General features: G+C 33.6%; 1 long non-coding RNA gene across 1 annotated transcript; it reads left to right on the forward strand.

Annotated features, from left to right (window-relative positions):
• The first annotated feature begins 6,239 nt into the window (after nt 1–6,239).
• Nucleotides 6,240–8,139, forward strand: LOC143262088 (uncharacterized). Its single transcript, XR_013036025.1, has 2 exons — nt 6,240–7,742; nt 7,864–8,139. It is a non-coding gene; the product is annotated as an uncharacterized LOC143262088 (long non-coding RNA).
• The last annotated feature ends 384 nt before the right edge of the window (nt 8,140–8,523 follow it).

Below are 8,523 nucleotides of genomic sequence, written 5' to 3' on the forward strand. Positions count from 1 at the left end.
ATGTTATTGAATAAAATGAGAAAAATTTATTTTAGCCGTAAATCGAAAATAATGGGTCGAGCGAATCGGTCGATTGCGCCGAGACGCGCTATGATGCAACAGACGAGCGATTGGAACGCCCGAATATTTTCAAAGTCCCAACGTACCGGTCAAGAGTAAAGTACCATTTTCCTACATTAGATTTCGTTCTAAATGCTTAATCCCTATGTAAAAACGTTAGTTAAGCAAGAATATCGTATTTTTAAAAAAATCTAATGATAGGATTTTCCAGAAAATTGAAAAAACCGAAAAATGTCAAGAGTAAAGTGCCATTTTCTGACATTAGATTTCGTTCTAAATCCTTAATCCCTATGTAGAAACGTTAGTTAAGCAAGAATATCGTATTTTTAAAAAAATCTAATGGTAGGATTTTTCAGAAAATTGAAAAAACCGTAAAATGTCAAGAGTAAAGTGCCCTTATTTTAAACATTATATCGTTCTAAATGCTTAATCCCTATGTAAAAAAGTTATCTAAGCAAGAATATGTTATTGAATAAAATGAGAAAAATTTATTTTAGCCGTAAATCGAAAATAATGGGTCGAGCGAATCGGTCGATTGCGCCGAGACGCGCTATGATGCAACAGACGAGCGATTGGAACGCCCGAATATTTTCAAAGTCCCAACGTACCGGTCAAGAGTAAAGTACCATTTTCCTACATTAGATTTCGTTCTAAATGCTTAATCCCTATGTAAAAACGTTAGTTAAGCAAGAATATCGTATTTTTAAAAAAATCTAATGATAGGATTTTCCAGAAAATTGAAAAAACCGAAAAATGTCAAGAGTAAAGTGCCATTTTCTGACATTAGATGTCGTTCTAAATCCTTAATCCCTATGTAGAAACGTTAGTTAAGCAAGAATATCGTATTTTTAAAAAAATCTAATGGTAGGATTTTTCAGAAAATTGAAAAAACCGTAAAATGTCAAGAGTAAAGTGCCCTTATTTTAAACATTATATCGTTCTAAATGCTTAATCCCTATGTAAAAAAGTTATCTAAGCAAGAATATGTTATTGAATAAAATGAGAAAAATTTATTTTAGCCGTAAATCGAAAATAATGGGTCGAGCGAATCGGTCGATTGCGCCGAGACGCGCTATGATGCAACAGACGAGCGATTGGAACGCCCGAATATTTTCAAAGTCCCAACGTACCGATCAAGAGTAAAGTACCATTTTCCTACATTAGATTTCGTTCTAAATGCTTAATCCCTATGTAAAAACGTTAGTTAAGCAAGAATATCGTATTTTAAAAAAAATCTAATGATAGGATTTTCCAGAAAATTGAAAAAACCGAAAAATGTCAAGAGTAAAGTGCCATTTTCTGACATTAGATTTCGTTCTAAATGCTTAATCCCTATGTAGAAACGTTAGTTAAGCAAGAATATCGTATTTTTAAAAAAATCTAATGGTAGGATTTTTCAGAAAATTGAAAAAACCGTAAAATGTCAAGAGTAAAGTGCCCTTATTTTAAACATTATATCGTTCTAAATGCTTAATCCCTATGTAAAAAAGTTATCTAAGCAAGAATATGTTATTGAATAAAATGAGAAAAATTTATTTTAGCCGTAAATCGAAAATAATGGGTCGAGCGAATCGGTCGATTGCGCCGAGACGCGCTATGATGCAACAGACGAGCGATTGGAACGCCCGAATATTTTCAAAGTCCCAACGTACCGGTCAAGAGTAAAGTACCATTTTCCTACATTAGATTTCGTTCTAAATGCTTAATCCCTATGTAAAAACGTTAGTTAAGCAAGAATATCGTATTTTTAAAAAAATCTAATGATAGGATTTTCCAGAAAATTGAAAAAACCGAAAAATGTCAAGAGTAAAGTGCCATTTTCTGACATTAGATGTCGTTCTAAATCCTTAATCCCTATGTAGAAACGTTAGTTAAGCAAGAATATCGTATTTTTAAAAAAATCTAATGGTAGGATTTTTCAGAAAATTGAAAAAACCGTAAAATGTCAAGAGTAAAGTGCCCTTATTTTAAACATTATATCGTTCTAAATGCTTAATCCCTATGTAAAAAAGTTATCTAAGCAAGAATATGTTATTGAATAAAATGAGAAAAATTTATTTTAGCCGTAAATCGAAAATAATGGGTCGAGCGAATCGGTCGATTGCGCCGAGACGCGCTATGATGCAACAGACGAGCGATTGGAACGCCCGAATATTTTCAAAGTCCCAACGTACCGATCAAGAGTAAAGTACCATTTTCCTACATTAGATTTCGTTCTAAATGCTTAATCCCTATGTAAAAACGTTAGTTAAGCAAGAATATCGTATTTTAAAAAAAATCTAATGATAGGATTTTCCAGAAAATTGAAAAAACCGAAAAATGTCAAGAGTAAAGTGCCATTTTCTGACATTAGATTTCGTTCTAAATGCTTAATCCCTATGTAGAAACGTTAGTTAAGCAAGAATATCGTATTTTTAAAAAAATCTAATGGTAGGATTTTTCAGAAAATTGAAAAAACCGTAAAATGTCAAGAGTAAAGTGCCCTTATTTTAAACATTATATCGTTCTAAATGCTTAATCCCTATGTAAAAAAGTTATCTAAGCAAGAATATGTTATTGAATAAAATGAGAAAAATTTATTTTAGCCGTAAATCGAAAATAATGGGTCGAGCGAATCGGTCGATTGCGCCGAGACGCGCTATGATGCAACAGACGAGCGATTGGAACGCCCGAATATTTTCAAAGTCCCAACGTACCGATCAAGAGTAAAGTACCATTTTCCTACATTAGATTTCGTTCTAAATGCTTAATCCCTTTGTAAAAACGTTAGTTAAGCAAGAATATCGTATTTTTAAAAAAATCTAATGATAGGATTTTCCAGAAAATTGAAAAAACCGAAAAATGTCAAGAGTAAAGTGCCATTTTCTGACATTAGATTTCGTTCTAAATGCTTAATCCCTATGTAGAAACGTTAGTTAAGCAAGAATATCGTATTTTTAAAAAAATCTAATGGTAGGATTTTTCAGAAAATTGAAAAAACCGTAAAATGTCAAGAGTAAAGTGCCCTTATTTTAAACATTATATCGTTCTAAATGCTTAATCCCTATGTAAAAAAGTTATCTAAGCAAGAATATGTTATTGAATAAAATGAGAAAAATTTATTTTAGCCGTAAATCGAAAATAATGGGTCGAGCGAATCGGTCGATTGCGCCGAGACGCGCTATGATGCAACAGACGAGCGATTGGAACGCCCGAATATTTTCAAAGTCCCAACGTACCGGTCAAGAGTAAAGTACCATTTTCCTACATTAGATTTCGTTCTAAATGCTTAATCCCTATGTAAAAACGTTAGTTAAGCAAGAATATCGTATTTTAAAAAAAATCTAATGATAGGATTTTCCAGAAAATTGAAAAAACCGAAAAATGTCAAGAGTAAAGTGCCATTTTCTGACATTAGATTTCGTTCTAAATGCTTAATCCCTATGTAGAAACGTTAGTTATGCAAGATTATCGTATTTTTAAAAAAATCTAATGATAGGATTTTTCAGAAAATTGAAAAAACCGTAAAATGTCAAGAGTAAAGTGCCCTTATTTTAAACATTATATCGTTCTAAATGCTTAATCCCTATGTAAAAAAGTTATCTAAGCAAGAATATGTTATTGAATAAAATGAGAAAAATTTATTTTAGCCGTAAATCGAAAATAATGGGTCGAGCGAATCGGTCGATTGCGCCGAGACGCGCTATGATGCAACAGACGAGCGATTGGAACGCCCGAATATTTTCAAAGTCCCAACGTACCGATCAAGAGTAAAGTACCATTTTCCTACATTAGATTTCGTTCTAAATGCTTAATCCCTTTGTAAAAACGTTAGTTAAGCAAGAATATCGTATTTTTAAAAAAATCTAATTCTAGGATTTTCCAGAAAATTGAAAAAACCGAAAAATGTCAAGAGTAAAGTGCCATTTTCTGACATTAGATTTCGTTCTAAATGCTTAATCCCTATGTAGAAACGTTAGTTAAGCAAGAATATCGTATTTTTAAAAAAATCTAATGGTAGGATTTTTCAGAAAATTGAAAAAACCGTAAAATGTCAAGAGTAAAGTGCCCTTATTTTAAACATTATATCGTTCTAAATGCTTAATCCCTATGTAAAAAAGTTATCTAAGCAAGAATATGTTATTGAATAAAATGAGAAAAATTTATTTTAGCCGTAAATCGAAAATAATGGGTCGAGCGAATCGGTCGATTGCGCCGAGACGCGCTATGATGCAACAGACGAGCGATTGGAACGCCCGAATATTTTCAAAGTCCCAACGTACCGGTCAAGAGTAAAGTACCATTTTCCTACATTAGATTTCGTTCTAAATGCTTAATCCCTATGTAAAAACGTTAGTTAAGCAAGAATATCGTATTTTAAAAAAAATCTAATGATAGGATTTTCCAGAAAATTGAAAAAACCGAAAAATGTCAAGAGTAAAGTGCCATTTTCTGACATTAGATTTCGTTCTAAATGCTTAATCCCTATGTAGAAACGTTAGTTATGCAAGATTATCGTATTTTTAAAAAAATCTAATGATAGGATTTTTCAGAAAATTGAAAAAACCGTAAAATGTCAAGAGTAAAGTGCCCTTATTTTAAACATTATATCGTTCTAAATGCTTAATCCCTATGTAAAAAAGTTATCTAAGCAAGAATATGTTATTGAATAAAATGAGAAAAATTTATTTTAGCCGTAAATCGAAAATAATGGGTCGAGCGAATCGGTCGATTGCGCCGAGACGCGCTATGATGCAACAGACGAGCGATTGGAACGCCCGAATATTTTCAAAGTCCCAACGTACCGGTCAAGAGTAAAGTACCATTTTCCTACATTAGATTTCGTTCTAAATGCTTAATCCCTATGTAAAAACGTTAGTTAAGCAAGAATATCGTATTTTAAAAAAAATCTAATGATAGGATTTTCCAGAAAATTGAAAAAACCGAAAAATGTCAAGAGTAAAGTGCCATTTTCTGACATTAGATTTCGTTCTAAATGCTTAATCCCTATGTAGAAACGTTAGTTAAGCAAGAATATCGTATTTTTAAAAAAATCTAATGGTAGGATTTTTCAGAAAATTGAAAAAACCGTAAAATGTCAAGAGTAAAGTGCCCTTATTTTAAACATTATATCGTTCTAAATGCTTAATCCCTATGTAAAAAAGTTATCTAAGCAAGAATATGTTATTGAATAAAATGAGAAAAATTTATTTTAGCCGTAAATCGAAAATAATGGGTCGAGCGAATCGGTCGATTGCGCCGAGACGCGCTATGATGCAACAGACGAGCGATTGGAACGCCCGAATATTTTCAAAGTCCCAACGTACCGGTCAAGAGTAAAGTACCATTTTCCTACATTAGATTTCGTTCTAAATGCTTAATCCCTATGTAAAAACGTTAGTTAAGCAAGAATATCGTATTTTAAAAAAAATCTAATGATAGGATTTTCCAGAAAATTGAAAAAACCGAAAAATGTCAAGAGTAAAGTGCCATTTTCTGACATTAGATTTCGTTCTAAATGCTTAATCCCTATGTAGAAACGTTAGTTAAGCAAGAATATCGTATTTTTAAAAAAATCTAATGGTAGGATTTTTCAGAAAATTGAAAAAACCGTAAAATGTCAAGAGTAAAGTGCCCTTATTTTAAACATTATATCGTTCTAAATGCTTAATCCCTATGTAAAAAAGTTATCTAAGCAAGAATATGTTATTGAATAAAATGAGAAAAATTTATTTTAGCCGTAAATCGAAAATAATGGGTCGAGCGAATCGGTCGATTGCGCCGAGACGCGCTATGATGCAACAGACGAGCGATTGGAACGCCCGAATATTTTCAAAGTCCCAACGTACCGGTCAAGAGTAAAGTACCATTTTCCTACATTAGATTTCGTTCTAAATGCTTAATCCCTATGTAAAAACGTTAGTTAAGCAAGAATATCGTATTTTAAAAAAAATCTAATGATAGGATTTTCCAGAAAATTGAAAAAACCGAAAAATGTCAAGAGTAAAGTGCCATTTTCTGACATTAGATTTCGTTCTAAATGCTTAATCCCTATGTAGAAACGTTAGTTATGCAAGATTATCGTATTTTTAAAAAAATCTAATGATAGGATTTTTCAGAAAATTGAAAAAACCGTAAAATGTCAAGAGTAAAGTGCCCTTATTTTAAACATTATATCGTTCTAAATGCTTAACCGCTTCGTTCTCACGGACGCGTAAACACGCGCCGCGCTACCGTTCACGCAGCCCCACAGACGCGTAAACACGCGCCGCGCTACCGTTCACGGAGTTTCACAGACGCGTAAACACGCGCCGCGATATCGTTCACGGAGTCTCACGGACGTGTACACACACGCCTACTGATTTGCTCCGTCTGGAGAGACTAAGTTTGTGGTTAGTACTAATTTGTAATTTCATTTAGTGTACGTTTGACTGTTCTGCAAAGATGACCACCATGCGACGATCTAGAAATCGAATTATTAGTGATAGTAGTAGTGAAAGTGAAAGTGCTGTGGAAAGTGATATGACTGACGAGGATGTTCCTTTGTGCGAAAGATGGAAAAATATTTTACGCCAAAGAAAATGGAATATTCCTACTGCCACGCAAAATTTTACGCCACAAGTTTGGAGGTACAGCGATTTACATCACGGTGTGTTACCCCAATCTGGTATATCAGAAGATAGTTCTTTTCTTCAAATCTTCAAATTTTTTTTTTGTGAAGAACTCATAGAGTTAATTGTGAAGGAGACTAATAAATACAGCCGAAAGCAAGGTTTCTCCAGATCTCAGTTTCATGTATCTAGTAATGATTTGCACTGTTTTTTTGCAATTATTATTCATATGAGTATTGTTCGCTTGCCGAAGATGTCCATGTATTGGAATACAAAGGCAATGTATAATTTTGTGTTTATTAGACAAATCATGTCAAAAAAAAAGTTTTTCAATATTTTGCGATTCCTTCATTTCACTAGTGTTGATACAAATAATAATGAAATTAGAAAGACCGAAAAAATCCAATCCGTCATGGATATTCTTATTTGTCGTTTTCAAATGGCATATCGACCAAGACAGAACATTGTAGTCGACGAAAGTCTGTTATTATGGAAAGGCAGACTTTCTTTCAAGCAATACATTAGCAGCAAACGTGCAAGATTCGGCGTGAAATCATTTATTTTAGCCGAATCAGAGACAGGATATATTTATAATTTGAAATTATATGATGGACGCATATCAAATGAAGGACAGTCCAGATTAGGAAAGTCGGGTTCAATTGTAATGAATTTGTCAAGAAATTTATTAAATGAAGGACGAACCATATACTTAGACAACTGGTATACTTCCCCCGCATTATATGAGGAGTTACATAAATATAAAACACATGCGTGTGGTACCGTTCGAATGAATAGAAGAGGTTTGCCATGCGACGAAAAAATAAAAAAAATAAAAAGTTTGAATAAAGGTGAGCTGACAGTGCGCTATAACAAATTCATGACATTTAGTGCGTGGAAAGATAAAAGAGTGGTAGCGCTTCTCAGCACCGTACATACCCCAGAGTTGGTAGCCACAGATAAAGTTGATAAAAAAACGGGGCAACCCATTAAAAAACCAAACGTAGTGTTAGCTTATAATATGCACATGGGTGCTGTTGATCACACAGATCAAATTTTACATGGCATTGGATCATTTAGGAAAACAATCAAATGGTACAAAAAGTATTTCTTTTATTTATTAGATATTGCTATATGCAATGCACATGCAATTTGGAACTGCCTCCATGTAAACCGAAAAAGTTTGTGCGAAGTGAAAGAAGATTTAATATTGCAGTTACTAAATAACTACAACGATCCAACAGAGAATTTTCATCGGAAAGGAAGGAGGAATCATCTTCATCCATTGCGACTGCAATCTAAATGTTTCTTAAAAAAATTACAGCCAACAAATAAGAAATCTATGCCGATGAGACGGTGTGTATGGTGCAAGCAACAATCGATTCGCAAAGAAACCAGATATCATTGTATCAATTGTGATGTTGCATTATGTGCAGTTCCTTGTTTTGAATTATATCATACAGAGCAATAATAAATTTGAAATATTTTGAAATCAATGTTTATTACTTCTATATACCGTTTCCAAAATTAACACTTTTCCAAATTAAACTCTTTATCTAATACTAGCGTGTTTACGCGTCTGTGGGACTGCGTGAACGCTAGCGCGGCGCGCGTATACGCGTCCGTGAGACTGCGTGAACGATAGCGGGGCGCGTGTTTACGCGTCTGTGGGACTGCGTGAACGATATCGCGGTGCGTGTATACACGTCCATGAGAATGAACCGGTTAATCCCTATGTAAAAAAGTTATCTAAGCAAGAATATGTTATTGAATAAAATGAGAAAAATTTATTTTAGCCGTAAATCGAAAATAATGGGTCGAGCGAATCGGTCGATTGCGCCGAGACGCGCTATGATGCAACAGACGAGCGATTGGA

Source organism: Megalopta genalis, unplaced genomic scaffold, assembly GCF_051020955.1.
Source record: "Megalopta genalis isolate 19385.01 unplaced genomic scaffold, iyMegGena1_principal scaffold0091, whole genome shotgun sequence".
NCBI classification, from domain to species: domain Eukaryota; kingdom Metazoa; phylum Arthropoda; class Insecta; order Hymenoptera; family Halictidae; genus Megalopta; species Megalopta genalis.